This window comes from Pipistrellus kuhlii, unplaced genomic scaffold, assembly GCF_014108245.1.
Source record: "Pipistrellus kuhlii isolate mPipKuh1 unplaced genomic scaffold, mPipKuh1.p scaffold_m20_p_12, whole genome shotgun sequence".
NCBI lineage: Eukaryota > Metazoa > Chordata > Mammalia > Chiroptera > Vespertilionidae > Pipistrellus > Pipistrellus kuhlii.
Window position 1 is genome coordinate 33,229,802 of NW_023425427.1, and position 18,568 is coordinate 33,248,369.

Sequence of the window (18,568 nt, forward strand, 5' to 3'; positions counted from 1 at the left end):
AGGTGTGACTGGCTTACCTGGCCTTGCCCCGTGTGGCTCCTGCTGGCTGGCCGCAGCCAGGGGCCCAGTCCCCAGTAAAAGGGGGGTAGATGGCTGCTGAGCTTAGAGAAAGTCATTCTGCTGTCGCCTTGGAATCGTTCTTCATTCCGTGAAATATAGTGGAGAATTTTTTTTTTTTTCTTTTTGGCTAGCTGAGCTGGCCATTGGAAGCAAAGGATTATTAGAGCTATGAGACCCACTAATGTTTTACGACCAATTGCCTGGTCATGCCTCACTCTCTCCGAGTCAGAAGGAAAATGTGGAAAAGGGCCTTCAGGGTCTTTTTCATCGGTCAGACCAGCTCACGTCATGGTCTTGAATCAGAGTTTTACTTTTCTGAGGCCTGTAAAGGTGGTTCAGGGGCAGGCCTCTGCTAACTGCATCCTTACTTCAGTAGAGCCAGAAGGTGCCTTTGTATTCTCTCGGTTTTGCAGACAAAGCAGTTGAAACCCAGAGAGGTTAAGTGACTAAGCAGGGTCACACAGCTGGCTAGAAATAACCAGATCCACGCCTTCACTTGAAGTAGGATCTGCTCTGTCCATGGTAAACACAGTCCGGGGCCTGGGACTTGGGTCACTTATGCTTAGAAGTGTTGTTCTTTAGTTCAGGGTGATTCCCCCCCCACCCCCCAGGTTTGGCGAATGTTGATTTCTTACTCTGAGGAATGAAATTTCAGAAGGTTCGTTGGGGAGCACAAAAGTATAAAAACGCTCCCAGGAGCCAGGAGTGTGAGTGACAAGGCCAGTGTGAATCTTCCGGGGAAGGTTTGGCCCTCCTTCCCCTTGGTGGGAGCAGACTGAGTACCTAGACAGACAGACAGACAGCAGTCTGGGACATGCATTCCAGTCAGGGCCAGTAAATGCAGGCTGGAAATAGTAACACAGTTGGGTAAAAACCAAACAAAATAGAGGCTGTTATGAGTTGTTCATTTTATCAGAAGGGAATGGCATTCCCAAGGCTTGTAGAACAGAGATTTTAGGACCCAGGCCGTAAGTAGGTTGGTGGGTTGAAAAAGGCCAGGGAAGTATTTCGAGATTGGATGTCAGCAGCAGGCAGGTCTTGGCGCCATTCCAGATGTGACTTACTTGGCATGTTGTATGATGAGAGAGACCTGATCTAATCTTCAAAAAGATGGAAGTCTGTGTATTCAGGAAAGAGAGACTAGGAAAGCATCGCTCATGTTTACGGTTGAACAATGGCTGTGAAATGTAACTTGTGTGTGATTGTTTTATGGTCGTATCCAAACATCCAGGCGGCCCCAGAATACGGCTTTATGGATTTATTTTGTTTCACTTTTGTGGGGTTATCAGCTGTATAACAAAGATTCATTCTATAATGTGAAAAGATCTGTGTTTGTTTAATAATCATTTCTGAGTTCAGGAAAATGGATTCCCTTTCTCTTTTATTTGAGCAATGAATTAAGTACCTGGAGTACTATTACAGGAGATGAGATATTAATATAGGCCGACATTTTAGACAAGATCGGGCACATTCAGGGTGGTATGGCCATAGACAAGGCCGACATTTTAAAGTCACTCTTTTATATGTGTATGATCTTCAGATATTACAAGGAAAATAACCTTATTTATTGGGTAAGAATATAGCTGAACTTTTTTTTATTTTTTTAAGTAATCACTGGGAAAGGCTTTTTTTTAAAATATATTTTATTGATTTTTGTACAGAGAGGAAGGGAGAGAGATAGAGAGTTAGAAACATCGATGAGAGAGTCATTGATCAGCTGCCTCTTGCACACCCCCTACTGGGGATATGCCCGCAACCAAGGTACATGCCCTTGACCGGAATCGAACCCGGGACCCTTCAGTCCCCAAGCCGACGCTCTATCCATTGAGCCAAACCAGTCTCAGCTGGGAAAGGCTCTTAAGAAAAATAACTATGAATCTCAGATAATGTATAGGTTTATAATATCTCATTTTTTCTCTTTTTCATTCAGTTTCTATCATGAATGATTATCACAGTGTTTAGCCCCTAGTAAAGACTCAATGATTGTTTGTGAAATGAAATTATATCCTTGTAAGAGGAAAGTGGAAACTCACTAATTTACCAGTGATGTTAGGTTGCCTTTCTCTTTCTGGTGTATCTTGTGGACTTCCTTTTATCGGTAACATACCCATCTAGAAATGGAAAACTAGTTTGTTTTACAAAACTACACTGTGAAATGGATGTTCATCATTTTCAACCTAAGGTGCATTCTGAGATACCAAGTCACCCAAGAAGGTCAAAACTGTCCTTAACCTGTTAACTGAGCGGGACCTATAAATACGTCAAATGTAAACAATATCGGGAAGGGGTAGGACGTATGAATACGTCCTTGAAATATATGTTGCGCCTCGAGAGGGACGGTATATATATTTTGTAATCTTTTTTTTTTTTTAATATTTTATTGATTTTTTACAGAGAGGAAGGAAAGGGGAGGGATAGAGAGTTAGAAATATCGATGAGATGAGAGAGAAACATCGATCAGCTGCCTCTTGCACACCCCCTACCAGGGATGTGCCCGCAACCAAGGTACATGCCCTTGACCAGAATCGAACCCGGGACCTTTCAGTCGCAGGCCGACGCTCTATCCACTGAGCCAAACCGGTTTCGGCTATTTTTTGTAATCTTTATCATTGTTTGTAAAATTTATAATTTTTTAATTTGACGTGTCCATTTTATTTTGTCGGTATTCTTTTCTATTTTTTTTTGTAAATTTATATTTTCCTTTGTGCTTTATATATATAAATAAATAAATGAATATATATATATATATATTTCATTTATTTTCATTAAGTATAAATTAAAAAAAATAATATGAAATTACATCCTCCAGGCGTGACATACTGACACGTCCTAGTGAAAGAGTACGCGCCCGTTACAGGTTGCATCATTAAAAAGGGAACTCCCCAGTTAACAGGTTAATATAGCTCTATTGTAATAATTTCTTTTGAAATCCAGGCTTTCTTGAACCAGATGTCCATTTTCGGTATGAGCTGGTAACCTGCTGTTAACCAGGAACCAATGCAGAATGTCCTGTGGCCTCAGCACTCAAAATAGGAGCTTACTGCCATTTGTTTTCTTCTTCACCGGTAGCCATCTTGCGTAGTATCAGCCTACTAAGCTTTACTGGTCCTACAGTGATATTCAAGGCGTTCTCAGGGGCCTGCATGTGAAGAGCTGCTCTCCATTGGCTTAAGATTGAGCATGTTGAGGAAACCCAGCCAACACAGCCTCGAAAGGGAACTTGGCAAGGACACCATGGTGTAAGAAATGCTGTAGCAGGGCTACAATGATTCCTCTTTTTCCTGGCAGTGTTCTCCAAAGCCTGCTTGGCAGAGGCGTCAGCCGAACATAGACTCCCAGAGCTGGAAGGCAGCTGAATGGAGCAGCTCTCCATCCTGTGCTTAAATCCCAGTGTCTGCGGAGCCCGAGCCAAGAGGCTGGCCATCCCTACAGGAAACACTCCCCTTCTTGTCTGCGGAGCCCCTCTCCATCCTCTTCCCTCTGCATGAGCCCTCTCTCCCTGTAGCTGCTCCTCGCTGTCTTGGATTCCAGTCCCTGGAGTGAACAGAACAATGTATTTTTCTCTTTTTAGCATCACGTCCCACTGGACAAAAATGTTTGAAGACGCATGTCTAGTCTAGAATGAACTTCCTGACCTCCTCTTTCTTCTGAACTTAGCTAATCCTTCAAGGCCCAGCTCACTTGCCAGCACTGCTGAGATGCTTCCACACGCATCACGCTTTCCGCTGTATTCTCATACGGCTTTGCTTGTCCTGTCACAGCTCAAACCCGGATTCCTAGTTTGCTTGTTAGTTGCCGACGTGCCTGGTTCTCTGACTGGTGGATGAGCTGCATCTTGTTAGAACTTAGCCCCATGTGCAAAGAGTAAGCGCCCATTGATAGCCCAGTTGCAGTCGCACTGATTGATGATTGATGTGTAAGAGGATAATCTTCACTGCGGCAACAGATGACCCTAAGCATGCCCTATGCATGGGCCTATTAAAAAAAAAAAAAGTCAGTGGAATTTTTATTTCTCACATGGAAGTCAGTCCACGGTCGGCATTCCTGGTTGGTGGGGACAGCTGTCCGCCATGTGGCCTTTCAGGGATCCTGCTGACAGAGCCTCTGCCAGCTTAGACATCCCGCCCCAGCGACCTGGAGCCGGGAAGGCCCCATGGCGTGGTGGGTGTGGGCTTCTCATGGGGTGGGTCTGGTCTGGAGGCTCCATGTCATCTCTGCTCACATTCCCTTGGCTAGGACTCAGTCCTGCGGCCACCCTCGCTGCAAAGGAGCCTGGGAACTGCGGGCTGGCTGTGTTAGAGGATGGAGTCGGGGGCCCTCTTCCGCGCTGTGATGCTGGGGGTTGTTAACATAAGAAACATTCAAGCCTGTAAAGAATTGTTGAGTTTATTTGAGCCAAACTGTCCATGGTTTCAGGGAAGCAGAATCTCCACATATTGTGATACTGATCGTGAGAATGGCAGTTTTTCAGTTTGTTTTGTAAATTACAATCAAAAGAGGAGATGTAAGTGGGTTACATGAAATCCATTGGTGATAGATTAGGGAGGTGGAGGAAAGCAATGGAAGGGGGGAAGGCCTCTGGGATTGCATAAAAAGTAAAATGATAAGACACTTGCTTCCTATACATACGTGTATACAGGACAGTTAACAGTCAACAATAAGATTAAAGTAACAATGAAGAAATTTTTGGTCTCTCCCTGGTGCATGGATTGTGCTCTGAGGGAAGCAAGTGGCACAATCAGAAAAGGGAAGTTACAAGTTAACCCTGACATTCCAAATGCATGTTGTCATAGATGAAAGAGGACAACAGGCTCAGTTAAGATCAATGTTGATCTTTGTCAGGGAAGACAAAGCCTAGGACTGAGCAGTTTACCCACTGTAAACTGCTTTTTTAATTTAAAAAGTTTTCATTTTAGACCAGCCTTTGTGCGTTCTGTAGGCCTGTACCTTTGCAAGGCTGCCAGGCAGGCTTTCTCTGAGCCAGTCAGGTTAGCACGTGGCCCCTTTTCGTCCAAGGGTGGAGTCCTTACAATACCCCAAGGAAAACCCCAAAGTCCCATTTCTCTTAGCCCAGTCACAGAAGTTTAGCTGGGGTTTCAGCAAAACTAGAAGCAAGACCAGTGCCCACTGTTTCCTTTCCCTATTGGAGCTGGTCCGTTCGGCATCAGGCTAGCTGCCTTCCATTAGTCCACATGTGTCAAACACAAGGCCCGCGGGCCAAATCCGTCCCGCCAGGCCTTGCAATGTGGCCCGCACCGCGCTGTCATCACTGCACTCCGCTGCGTTTCCATCACAATGACAGTTTATGACTGTTCAGTAAACCATTTGGCCCGCGATTTAGGCTGGATTTTAGATTTTGGCCCCTTCTCTGATTGAGTTCGACACCCCTACATTAGTCCATTGGGTGTGGGGTCCTCATGGGCGTGGGCTCTGTGGGCGAATCCAAGGGAGCCCCAGGAGCCCAGAGTCCCAAGAGCGGCAAGAGCACAGAGTAAGAAGTCCTTTCTTCAGAGGATGGAATATCCCAAATTTCACATCCTTGCAGTGGCCACGCCCATTCTGGCCAACAACCTTTGTTCTCAAGTGTGGCTGACAGCAAACAAACACCTTCCTGATGGCATCCCAACTTTACTGGGCATGTGTCTGTCTGTCTCTCTCCCCTTTTCTGGGCCCCTGGGAGGGCAAAGTTGTAGCTTCTGGTGAAGCTGCTAATCAGTGTTTCCCAAAGTGTGGTACGCGTACCCCCAGGGGTACAGGAAGAGTTTGGTGGGGGTGCGCGTTGCACCGGAGTTTGGAGGGGATATGCACTGCATCGTGCTTAGCTGCGTCTAATTCTACGTTCTCATGAGTACGAGGAGTACTCAGCGTTACGAAAATTATAGAAGGGGTACACATATGTCAAAAGTTTGGGAAACACTGGACGGGCCTATAATGTCATTAAGAGCAACTTTCCTATTATCAGTAACTAGTTAATTACACCAGAATCGGCCGTGAGCCCACCAAAGTAAGATATTGGTGGCTAGGTAGCGTCAGAACACTTAGGTTAAAGGTAAGTTATATGACATGGCCACTTTCTCTTAAAATTTTATTATGGTTTCATCACAAACAGGTTTTATTTTATAACCATATTATGCTAAAAATTCCCACAGTGTCCTTTAGACCATCTGTTTAGTTGGAAGATTTTAACATTTTTTTCTGTATTTGTACTGTTGGTTTAAACGAAAAGGATCACAATTTCCAACACAGCTCAGTTAGAGAGAGAGAGGCGGAGGGGGCGGGGGTGGTAAAGGCTTATAGGTTGTTTTAAACTTCCTGTTTCCGTTGAGGAAACTCCAATTTCTTTTTAGCCAGTCTCCAGTGAACTTGATCTTTTTGGGGTAGTCAGTTCCACATTCATGTGTGCTGTGGACTATTTCTCTCTCCCCCTGGGCGCCCTGTCCCAGCTTCCTTCCCAAGGAGGCATCTGGGTAAAGGTGGAAGCTGGCCTCTGGACCCACCTCGAGTTGCCTGTTTAGCATAACAGAGGCACAGCTATCCCTCAGGAAATTCCAAGGGATTAAGAAACTCCTTTGCCGGAAACCCAGGACTAAGGCCAGACAAGATTCTTTTGTACAACAGGTGGCATCCTCAGGCCGGACCTCCTGCCTCTCTGCGCTCCTCTCTCTGCTGGGAGGCTCACTCCCCTGCCTCCCGCCCTGCAGCTCCTCCCCACACACCGAGGCCGCCAGCAGCCTCTGCACCGGCTCCTCCGCAGGTCTGAGGATCCCTGTCCACCAGGCTTAGCTCCTGGTTGGGAAGAGCCTTTGGAATTGAGGAAACTCCTCTCAGTCAGCAAAGCCTGCTGCAGAGGCTGCTGGTTCAGGGCTGCTCACACATCTGGTTCTGGAAGTCACAGGTGTCATCTGTCTTTTAGTCTTCACATGCCAACTTTATCCTACCCCCGACCCCCCCTGAGGAGCACCCCTGAGCGGGGATCGGCTCTCTAGAAATTGTGAAAGAGAATATGAATGTGGTTTTTAAAATATTATATGCAGTACCATTTTATAGCTTTCCCATGGTATACCCAGGTGATGAATCATGTATGATGTATTTGTGCACACACAATAATTCCTTGGAAAAATATCTTTTGTTTCTGTATGTCTGAGAGCATCCGCTTCATGGATCAAAATTGGCAGGTGCCTGATGAGCCCTGTGGGCCAGTTTTTTTTTTCTTTTTCTTTTTTCTTTTTTTTCTCAGTTTAACTTTAACCATGTGCACGATGACTGTGATGTTTCTGGTATTGCAATCATTACTGAAACGGGCTCTGTCAAATTGGGGTGAGGGCATATCCCGGAATGCCTAGCTTTTCTCTTCTTCCTGTTCTTTGGTCCTTCTGCCAACTTCAGAATCCTCCCCTTCCTCCAAACATTCAGTGACATCCCGGAATTCCTCTAATTGCTGAGTGAGTGATTTGTGCCCTCCAGCACTTGGAGATAATTGGAATGCAATCTGAATTATGTGTTCTGTGTAATATTTAATTGCCAGCCTGACGGAGGGAGTGAGCTTCCTGCGAGAGCATGCTTTTGTTTCACAGCGGATCTGATGTCTGCAAACTGCCATGCGGATAGCCCTTCTTTGTTGCTGGTGTCTGTGTGGTCCTTAGGCGTGAGCGGGAGGGTGCTTCTTTCTGTGTCAGCTCCTGGTGAGGGAGGAGGAGGGCACCTCTGGGTTGTTGCAGTGTCTGGTCCGGTTGGGCCCCAAGCCATGTCATGTAAATGATGGTGGTTAACATGCCCTTCCTTGGATCTTTAAAGCTGGCTGTACACAGGGCTAGTTTTAGAAGCCAGAGCGTTTCCATAAGGACCTTGGGGAGAGGCAATGCCGAACACCACCCTCTTTCCTCCACCAGTCTGTCAGCAGAACGAGCACTTCATGATTTAGGTGCCTGAATGGGGTCCTCATAGTCATGTCCACTGACCTCTAGAAGGATTTTTGAGATTCCTCTTTCCCAGAACTCAAAGTAGAGAAAACAAAGTCAGAGATGCTTAAACCACCTAATAGTAGGGGGGATAATAAGTGGCACTTCGCTATGGGATTTAAAAGCTACGGAACACCAGCACGCCAAGTGTAGAAGATGCCTTCCTTGGCATTGCATCACAACCAGCCCATGCTCAGACTTCCAACAGGAAAAGGCTGAGGAGAACATGAGTTAGTCACAAAGAACTAGAAATAGCATGAAGAAAGTTTGCAGCATTGGGATTATAAACAGAATATTTGAAATTCTTTTGAAATACACCATGAGACATAACAAAATATTTTCTTTATATATATATATATATATATATATATATATATATATATATATATATGGAGAGAGAGAGAGAGAGAGAGAGAGAGAGAGAGAGAGAGAGAGAGAGGATTTTTCTCTCTGTAGAAATGTTTGAAACGGGACAATGTCCTACCTCTGTCTGGGCTGGGTTAAACCTGATCCTGCCTGAAATCAGAGACCAGGGCTGGACTTTCCCGGCTGGAATCGCTGCTGAAAGCATCAGTGATTCTGTGAGGTGGAATAAAATAGAATAAATATATAGAATAAACATATAAGATAAATATAATAACATAAAATATTTATTTGTCCTAAAATGTTTTGTCTTATACTGGCAAGATTGTTTTGAATTCTTTATCTAAAGCAGAATGTGCATAACACCCAATAGCTTGATACTTCTTTTGTTTTGTTGCTTTAAATGATCTTTCCTTGTTTTTTACATAAGATTTTTTTTTTAATTTTTAATTTTTTGGTTTTTATTAAGTGGCATTTTTATTTTTATTTTTTTTATTTTTTAAATATATTTTATTGATTTTGTACAGAGAGGAAGGGAAAGAGATAGAGAGTTAGAAACATCGATGAGAGAGAGTCATCGATCAGCTGCCTCTTGCACACCCCCCACTGGGGATATGCCCACAACCAAGGCACATGCCCCCGACCGGAATCGAACCCGGGACCCTTCAGTCCCCAAGCCGACGCTCTATCCATTGAGCCAAACCGGTCCCAGCTTAAGTGGCATTTTTAGTTTTAAAACTGGGTCATCCATCAGATTTACTGGGGCACCATTTCTCGCAAGCTGCATTTCCTTTTTTATACACAAGGGAGAGCTAAGGTCCCAGTAAATAGATTTGGGTTTTGCAGAATTCCAGATTCCTCAGTACTTTTGAAGGCCTTACTGAACTAATTAAATGGCAGTAAGAATTGTGAATTGTTTGGGGGAATATTTGAGAGTAGCAAGTGAATTTTTATAACTTTCTCCCGATTTTCATTTTATTCTTAAATATATTGGCTAGATTGCTTTCACAGTGATTGTATCATGATACATACCCTCTTGTCAAAATTCAGGTGGGTAAATTCAATAAAAGAATACTCCTCCGAGGACCAACTGAAATATGTATTAAAGGTTGAGAAGTGAGAAAGACTTGTTTCAATTTATTGTTTTAGAACTGTGATGCCTGGAATTTCTGGTCTCAAGTTCTATTCTTTGAAATCAAACTCAGTCATTAAAAATAATGAGTTTGAGCTGAAACCGGTTTGGTTCAGTGGATAAGAGCGTCAGCCTGCGGACTGAAAGGTCCCAGGTTCGATTCCGGTCAAGGGCATGTACTTGGTTGCTGGTACATCCCCTGTAGGAGGTGTGCAGGAGGCAGCTGGTCGATGTTTCTCTCTCATCAATGTTTCTAACTCTCTGTCCCTCTCCCTTTCTCTCTGTAAAAAAATCAATAAGATATATTTTCAAAAATAATGAAGTTGGAACCGGCTTACAGATACTAAACCAGCCCAAATAAGTTATCTTTCCATGGAGCAAACTACTACAGAGAAATAGATGGTTTTAGGAACATGTCAGCTTTTTTGAACCAAGATTTTGGTTTTGTCCCATACTTTCTTAAAATCAATAAGGCAACAGGAAGAAAGCAGTCTTTAGATATGTGTTTAATTATTGTTAAAATTTTATCTTTATTGTTAATAGTATTACAGATGTCCCCTTTTTTTCCACCATTGACCCCTTCTACCCTACAATCCCACCCCTTGTCCCAGGCTTTCACCACACTGTTGACTGTGTCCATGGGTTATGCATGTACTAGGATGCATAAAAGCTCTTTACTAAATTTGTATGCTTCTTGACAAATAAGAAGTACGTATATTTAAGGTGTACAATGTAACATGTTTTGACATAGGTGTTCGTTGTGACATGCCCTCACTCATGGGGTGGGAGAGAGGATAATTAAGGACGTTGGGGACAGACAGGGACAACTTTGCTGTCCCTGTGCCCCTCCCTGCCTGAGCGGGGGTGTCAGCACCGCGACTGTGACGGCTGTCCAGCTGGGGACCTGAGGAGACCAGTTAATCACATGAGCCTTGGAATCCGATGCACAAGGTTCACATCCCAGCTCTACTGGGATTTGAATGAGCAATGTGACCCCCAGTGCCTAGCTTCCTCGTAGAAAGTTCTTCCCGGAGTTTTCTGAAGTTTAAACGTGTGTGACATGGAACCTGGCATGTAAGGATTCCTCCAAAAGTTAGCTAGTAAGGAAAAAAATTACCATTAAGTATTAGCTGTGACATAGTGAGTTACTTCAGAGGAAAACCTAACAGGACAGGAAACGAAGAGCAGCATTTCCGCTTCGTGTCTTGAATGCAAGGTTTGGAGTGCCAGGACAGAGGTAAAAGGTGGATAAGAGGCCCCTGCCCTGGCTCATCAGTGGAGCCGAGGAGGAAGAAATGAGGAGGAAGGAGAGGAGGAAAGAGCGTTTTCTTGCTAAATGTGTTTTGGGACAAGCCCATAGGCTCTGTCACCTCGAGCCCACCGAGCTGCACTGCTCACTCGAGTCTCTCCGCTCTGGTTCCCATGCCTGCGGGACCTGGCCCCTCTGCCAGCTCAGTGTGTGACCGTGGGCAGGCCCCTGACCCTCCTGCATTGAGATGCTCGATCTCTGAGTTGCAGGGTCCCTCCCACCTATCCGGAGACCCTCCTGAATCCCGTGAAGCGGCTTTTGCTTTTACTTTTCAGTACGGTCAGCCCAGGCTTTCTTACCAGCGGGTCCGTTCGTGGAGACGGTTTAAAAGCAGTGCCCCTGCATTGAACATCAGTGGATTGAGCCCCACACGGTGCTTGGACCGGGGGAAACGGTGTTAATTGTCAAGTTTTTATTCCTTCCTAACGTGGCTGGCCCACCTGATTACTGCAATTAAGAGCCACGTCTGAGAGATGCTATTAGAGGTAATAGTGCACACTTAGCCAACCTGAAGAGCTTGTCAAGAGCAGGTCTCCAAGTGTACACAGATGGGAGTTAATAGAGATTAAAATAGATGGTGAGAAGCTCCAACTTGGAGGGCTTTTAGCCGTTCAGGAAATCCGCAGTTTAAACCTAGTGTTTCCTACTTCATGCTAGTGTTTCAGGGTCATGCCTCTCGGGGCGTTACTTACGATTTCCCCTCCCTGACGCCCAGACCCTGGAGCAGGGAAAGGCAGCTGACTCCCTGAGCAGTTTGGCCTCCAGACCGGGAAGGGGGTGGCTCTCGTCTCCTGGCTACTGGGTGACCCAGGCCTCTGTAACGGCCACACCTGTGTTCCAGGGGTTTTCCTACCCACCCTCCGTCCCTCCCCCCTTCCCGCCTAAAGTGAGGGAAATACAGCAGCATAACCTTTGACAAAAAAACAAAAACTCAGGATTTAGGTGCCAAAACACCCAGCTGGAGCATGGGGCATTTGCAGATTCTTGGTGTTTTGGCGGAGAGCTTTTTCTCTTTGTTCACAATGGTCAGGTGGCAACCAGGTGGCAACCGGAGCGGTCAGACTGTACTTTCCAAAGCAAATACCAAGCCCTCTCACCCTCTACCCACTACCGCCACTCCTTGCACAAACCCCACAGCGGCCTCCATGCAGGTGAAATGCAATCCGAAGACTTCAGCTTGGCCTGTGAGGCCATGGCCTCTGCCTGGCCTCTGCCTGGCCCCGGATGCTCATCCTCAGTCCCCGCCCTCCCTCTGGGTGGCTGCCACACTCCACTCGCTCTCTCTCTGGTCCAGGAAGGCTCCTTCCAGGTCATCCCATGACTGTCCTCTTGTCCTAGTGGTTTCTAGAGATCGCTGCTGACCACCCTCGATGAACCAGCCAGGCCCTGCCAGTACCTGTCCCATAACCTCTGCCAGTCTCTTCGGTGTCTCCTGCCATTCACATGACACTCCAGGAAAGCCAGGCCCTCGCCGGTCTAGCCCACTGCCATGTGTCCACACCCGGAGTAGCACCTTGCGCATAGTAAGCACTCAGTAAATATGTGAGTAAGTGGGCGTATAGCCAGGCATGAGGAGAGGAGGTTTGGTTGCAGGAATAGTAGACTCCTATGGCATTTTTTGACCCATATGGTCCAGGTGGCTATTGTTGGCATTCTTTTCCGTTGGAAGATTCCAGTGTCTTCATGTAAGAATTTTCTAAAGACTCTTAGAGGCATGCTGTTTTGACATAAGTGCTCTTGAGCTTTTCAGTTGAAGGCTTTGTTTTAATTTCAGAAGATTGTTTGAAAAAGCATTAAAATTATAATCATTGCTTGAACCCAGCTCTTCCTGGGAAATTTTCCTAGATTTTAAAAACAGCTGTTTTGTAGCTCAAACCCTCCTCTCTTTCAGCAAAAAACAAACACACACACACACACACACACACACCAAAAAAAGAAAAAAACCACCCAGATTAACACATATATTCTAACTTGAAATTAAAAGATTAAAAAGTAATAAGTTAATTGGGTTTTCATTTCTAGTTTTGTACAAGGAAGTCCTCAGTAGGGAATGTTGACTTTAAATATAATGTCATACATTTTCCAGATGGCTTCCTTTCTTATTTTCTGAAGGAGGTCGAGTTGTCAGAATCATGAAAAAAAAATTGCAAATGGCACTGTGAAACTTTGCTCTAGGGAAGGCTCGATTCTTGTTCTGCCATTGCTACCGAATGTGATGTTTCTTCTGTGTTGTAGAAAGCATATTCCTAATGCTTGGTGCTTAAAAAAAAAAAAAAATTCTTTCCCTTGGACCTTGTAGAATATTTTCTAAAGATTATTTAAAATGATATCCTTAAAACTCCCCCTGCATCAAGGTTTCAGTGGTTCTATTCTCCTCCACTTTGTGGAAGGACCGGGGGCTCAGGCATCGGGGTGTTGGGCCTGTTGTTGTTCTGCCGGGTGATGCCTGAGGGAAGTCATCTCACCTCCTGGGCCACCTTCCCCTTTCACAGGCTGGAATGGTGAAGTGGGGGCCGGAGCTGGAAGAGAGTGTGGCCCCTTTCCCGCCCTGCGCTTCTCTGATGTTGTCTTCGGTGACTCTAGACCACATGTGTCAAACACAAGGCCCGCGGGCCAAATCCGTCCCGCCAGGCCTTGCAATGTGGCCCGCACCGCGCTGTCATCACTGCACTCCGCTGCGTTTCCATCACAATGACAGTTTATGACTGTTCAGTAAACCATTTGGCCCGCGATTTAGGCTGGATTTTAGATTTTGGCCCCTTCTCTGATTGAGTTTGACACCCCTACTCTAGACAAACCTGTGTGATTTTGCTGTAGACTGGCTCCAACTCTGAACCTGAGGGACGGGGTGAGAAGTTTTCTCCTGGCTTTCTCTCAAATGCAGGTCTGACAAGGGGCTTCTCAGCCTGATGGAGGACTCAGTCCCTGGCCCAGTGTGCAGAATTGTCAGGACAAACTGGCTTTAGCATTTGGAGAGTTGAGATGCGTCCTGTGTGCCCACAGGACATGATGGATAGGACTCCGGTGGGGTGGAGCCCGTGGGAGAGTTCGCCTGCCACATGTTGGGGGAGGGCGGGGCGGGGGGGGGGGCTCCTTTCCCTCCGCAGGTCACGGGGGGCTTCAGCAGTTCTGCGCAGGCCAAGACCAAGCATTTTCTCCTCCTTTGTCATCGAGAAGAAACTGCCCTCCCCCTCACCTTTTTATCCCTTGTACACGACCTGGCAGAGTAGCTGCTAAATGGATCCATCTTGTTCCATTGAAATGTGTTAAGTCTCCTTCAAATGACCAACACCGAATCTGTTTGCATTCACTTTAACTTAAAAACATCAATACACTAATTGCACGAGATATTAACGGGAAGGTGTGGGGAAGGATGCTGTGGAGTCCAACAGACTAATACACTGTTGGCATTCCAGGGAAACCCCGGCATGCACATTTGTTCTGCAAGGGAACGAATAATCCCAGTTGAAGGGTGTTACTTACCACTGTCTCATCTTTACACAAATTTGATGATTGTTTTATTAGTTGTGTCTTTATGCATTTTTATTATCAGTGCCAGAAACCCCAGAAGCATCAGGATTTTTTTTTTTTTTTATTAACAAAGTTCACAAAAAAGTTTATGTAGAGGTATTGTCCCTGTCATAAAAGCACAACAAGAAATACAGAACCAGAATGAGGGGGAGAAAAGAGAATCACCTGTGATCTCCGTGACCTTCACGCATCCAGGTTGGAGAAGGAGCCAAGTAAAATCCCCACTGACAGGGCTATTTCGGGGCCATTACACCCAGGATTATTTTTAACTTCCGACGAGGCTCAGCTCTTCTGTAGCAGTCTCACTAAATCCCAACTCAAGAGGCCCATCAAGCCCCAGCCTGTTCGCGTTTTCATGCCCTTCACTTGCTCTCAGGAACACCCTGTTGTACTGGGCGTCCACTGGCAGTCTTTAGGGGCCATTAAGGGACATGCGGGCACATGCCTTCCCGCCCCGGATTAGCTAACGATTCTCTCTGCTTTTGGTAAACAGGCCCTTTATGTCTCCACTCCATGTTCCACAGGTTGTTGCCCCTGATTTAAAGGTGCCTTCTCACCGCTCTTGTGTTACGTATGTAGTTGGTGCTTTTTTACTGCCATGAGTTGTTTCCCATCACACTGTTCCCTTCCCCAGGACTGAATTCGTGTGTGTGTGTGTGTGTGTGTGTGTGTGTGTGTGTGTGTGTTTAATTGAGATAGAATTGCCTTAAAACATTAAGAAGCCTGGACTGGAATCCTAATCCAAATTTATTCCCGTAGAATGTTCAAGACTTTAGAGACACATCAGACCCTGTCTCTCTGTTCCTCCCCGCCACACGGTGCAGGGCCGGGTGTGGTAAACACGGGTCACGTTTTAATCCCTTTAGATACCTGGAACCAGGCATACATGCCTCGAAGGCGCCGTGGGTTCCATTCCAACCACGTATTTCTCCCACTTTACAGATGAGGAACTAGTCCTATGCACACAGCCTGGTTTTGGAATTTGGGTTAGCTCCTGGCAGGTATATTTGGGAATGTTTGTTTAATGAATGTTGAGTTTGCTGCCTTTTATATTTTGAAAATGCACATGGATGCAAGTCTGTGGGACAGTAGGGGAGTTGGTGAAAGACAAATGACATCCTAGTTTTTTACAGCTCTTGTAAAAAAAAAATATATGTTTTTATTGATTTCAGAGAGGAAGGGAGAAGAAAAGAGAGAGAAACATCAGTGATTAGAGGGAATTATTGATTGTCTGCCTCCTACACACTGGATCAAGCCCGAAATCCCGGCATGTGCCCCTGACTAGACTCAAACCCGGGACCCTTTGGTCCCCCCAATGCTCTGTCCACTGAGCCAATCCGGCCAGGGCTAGTTTACAGCCAGCCCCCGTGCCCACTAAGCTGACCTCCTCCTGGCTTGTGAATTCCAGCGGCTGCCTGGAAAGGTGCAGGGGCTCCGACCTCAGGTCAGATCAGCAGTAGGTGTATCCCTTGATGCACCGGGAGGCCTTACTGCCAGAGGTCTTCCACACAGCCTGGCCTATGGGGTAGGTGAGCCCCTCGTGGAGTTCCTTTTTAAGTAGAGAGGATAAAACATCGATAATAATAAAAGGGTAATATGCTAATTAGACCAAAGGACCTTCCAAACGAAGCCAAAGCCCGAGCTGCAAGGGAAGTCTGGGTCGCTGGTGCCGGTGGCTGGAGGGAGGGGAGGCCCACTCTTGGTTGAATTTCGTGCATCAGGCTTCTAGCTTGTATGATAAAAAGGGTGCATTAAAGGGCCCTAGAAGAGTGTGAGGACAAACTCGGGGGGGAGGAGGGCGCTGCGTTATATATTTGACCCTGTGAAAGAGGAGACCTTTCTGAGACAAGGAGCAAGAAGGGAAAAGATGGTTTATGATGTTTATAAGTAAACATTGTTTATGAACTTTATGTATTTTAGAGGTAAACTACATGGTGACTGGTGACAGGACTGCTGGAATACAGTAAGGGAAACTGATGATTTTGAAGGTTTCTGGTCTGGATCATTGGGATGGGGCGGGTAAGGTGGGCGACGGCGCTGTCCCTAGGTTAGACCCGGCAGAGAAGTATTTGTTCCTTTGGAAGAAACGTAATGGCTTTGACTTGGGACAGTTGGTAGGATATTGGAAGTCCCAGTTGGTAATCCAAAGAGAAGTGCAGAGTAGGGAGATACTTTTTGAAACCGTGTACATGGGGATGGGATTTGAAAGGGCAGTTGGGTTTTGCATCCAGAATGGAGGCGTGGGGTCCTGGTAGGCACCTGCTCTCAATAGCCAGGGGCTGCTCAGCAGAAGGAAGGCCACGAGGCCCACCTCTTTAGGAGTGGAGGTGCTAGCAGAGGAAGTATGTCTCATACCCCCTAGACCAGTGGTCAGCAAACTCATTAGTCAACAGAGCCAAATATCAACAGTATGATGATTGAAATTTCTTTTGAGAGCCAAGTTTTTTAAACTCAAACTGTATAGGTAGGTACATTGTTATTAACTTAATTAGGGTACGTAGTATTTTGTGGAAGAGCCACACTCAAGGAGCCAAAGAGCCAAAGAGCCGACCACTGCCCTAGGGCCTAGGACAGTGATTTTCAACCGGTGCGCCGCAAGAATTTTTTAAAACTTGCAACACCTGACTCTTCAGTTAGGGGCACTGACCTCTTTTCCCTTTGATTGACAACAGCCGTAGCTGGTCTGGTTCAGTGAATAGTGTCAGCCTGTAGACTAAACGGTATTGGGTTCAGTTCTGGTCAAGGGCATGTATCTGGGTTGCAGGCTTGATCCCCAGCCCTGGTAGGGCACATACAGGAGGCAACCAACCAATGTTTCCTTTCCCCTCCCTTCCCTTCTCTCTAATAACCAATGGAAAAATATCCTCAGGTGAGGATTAACCTAAAAAAAAAAAAAAATGACAACAGCCAATACAACAATAGCTATTCAATGTGAATGAATTTGAAATTGTACCTATTTTATGTCAGCTCGGCAAAAAAAATGTATTTTTGGGTGTGACTTCGTTTGTGTGCCATGAGATTGAAGGGGTTGAAAATCGCTGCTATACGAGTGGTTCTGGAATTCTCTCGCAGGCCTTCCTCCCAGGCTCATAACCAGGCCCCTCACCTGTGGCTGGTCAGGGAATCACACTTGGAGTGATGTCTGCTATGGACTCAGAAGAGGCAATTGGCCACATTTGTTTGACTGCATATTTACAACCTATACGATTGAAAAAGGGGCAAAGAAAAACGTGGGGAATGTAGAAAAGATAAAAAAAATAAAATAAAAAAAAAAAACCAATGTGGCTGCATTATAGGAGACATTCAGGAAGGAACAGTAGAGGAGACAGGACAAAAGATAGGTTTTAGAGAAGATGAATAGATACGATGTAGGGAAAGACAGAGTTTGGTGCTAGAGTTTCTAATTTTGTAACTGAAGATTGACAGAAATACCTGCAACAAGTGCACTTAATTTATTACCTGTATATTACTATACACCTATAACATTATAGGTGTACACACCTAAGAACAGTTTTCCCAGGGAACCATGTCAAAAAGTTGGATTTGTATTCAACTGTATTTATATTCTCTTTTCTTCCCCCAGTAGTTAGTGTGCTAGGTGCTGGAAGGGAGTTGAGTAAACTAAGCCATGGTGTCAGTAAGAAAAAGAAAAAAACGAAATGACCGGTTACAGCTGAGGACGATTCTGCGTGGGGCGCAGGCACAGGGAGTGGGAAAGATGCTCAGGTGGGCCGTGAGAGGCATCCCAGAGCGCGTATAAGTATGGCTGCCGCGGGGGAGCGACGGCTCCGCGCCCCTGCTCCTCCAGGATGTTCCCAGGCCGGGGCAGGCGGCGAGGCAGGTAGGGTAAGACCCGATGGCGGGGATGTCAGGAGCCCAGCCAGGGGGGCTGGGGATTGGCAGACCTGTGATAACTTAGGAACTTGCAGACAGAAGTGCGTAAGATCTGACCCATGGGATGTAGCTCAAAACTAGAGAGAAAAAACTCTGAATGGAGCGATTTAGTCTCCTTGCAAGGGAGGAAGGACTGCGTGACCAAAAAAGGACAAGCCAGGGAGGAAGCAGAAGTTTTCTCAGCTAAACTAGTGAGAACCAGGTGAAGGTTGCTCAGCAAAAATGTCAGTGAAGGTGAGAAAATTGTATTACCTAGAGGTGAAAACCTTTAAGGAAACCATAATGCTTCTCTGTTTGCCACACTTGTTTATGTGTGTGTTT

At 45.9% G+C, this 18,568-nt stretch overlaps 1 protein-coding gene across 7 annotated transcripts in view; it reads left to right on the forward strand.

Moving 5' to 3' along the window:
• Positions 1-18,568, forward strand: part of SMARCA2 (SWI/SNF related, matrix associated, actin dependent regulator of chromatin, subfamily a, member 2) — a 169,228-nt gene that overhangs the window by 108,198 nt on the left and 42,462 nt on the right. The window lies entirely within an intron of this gene.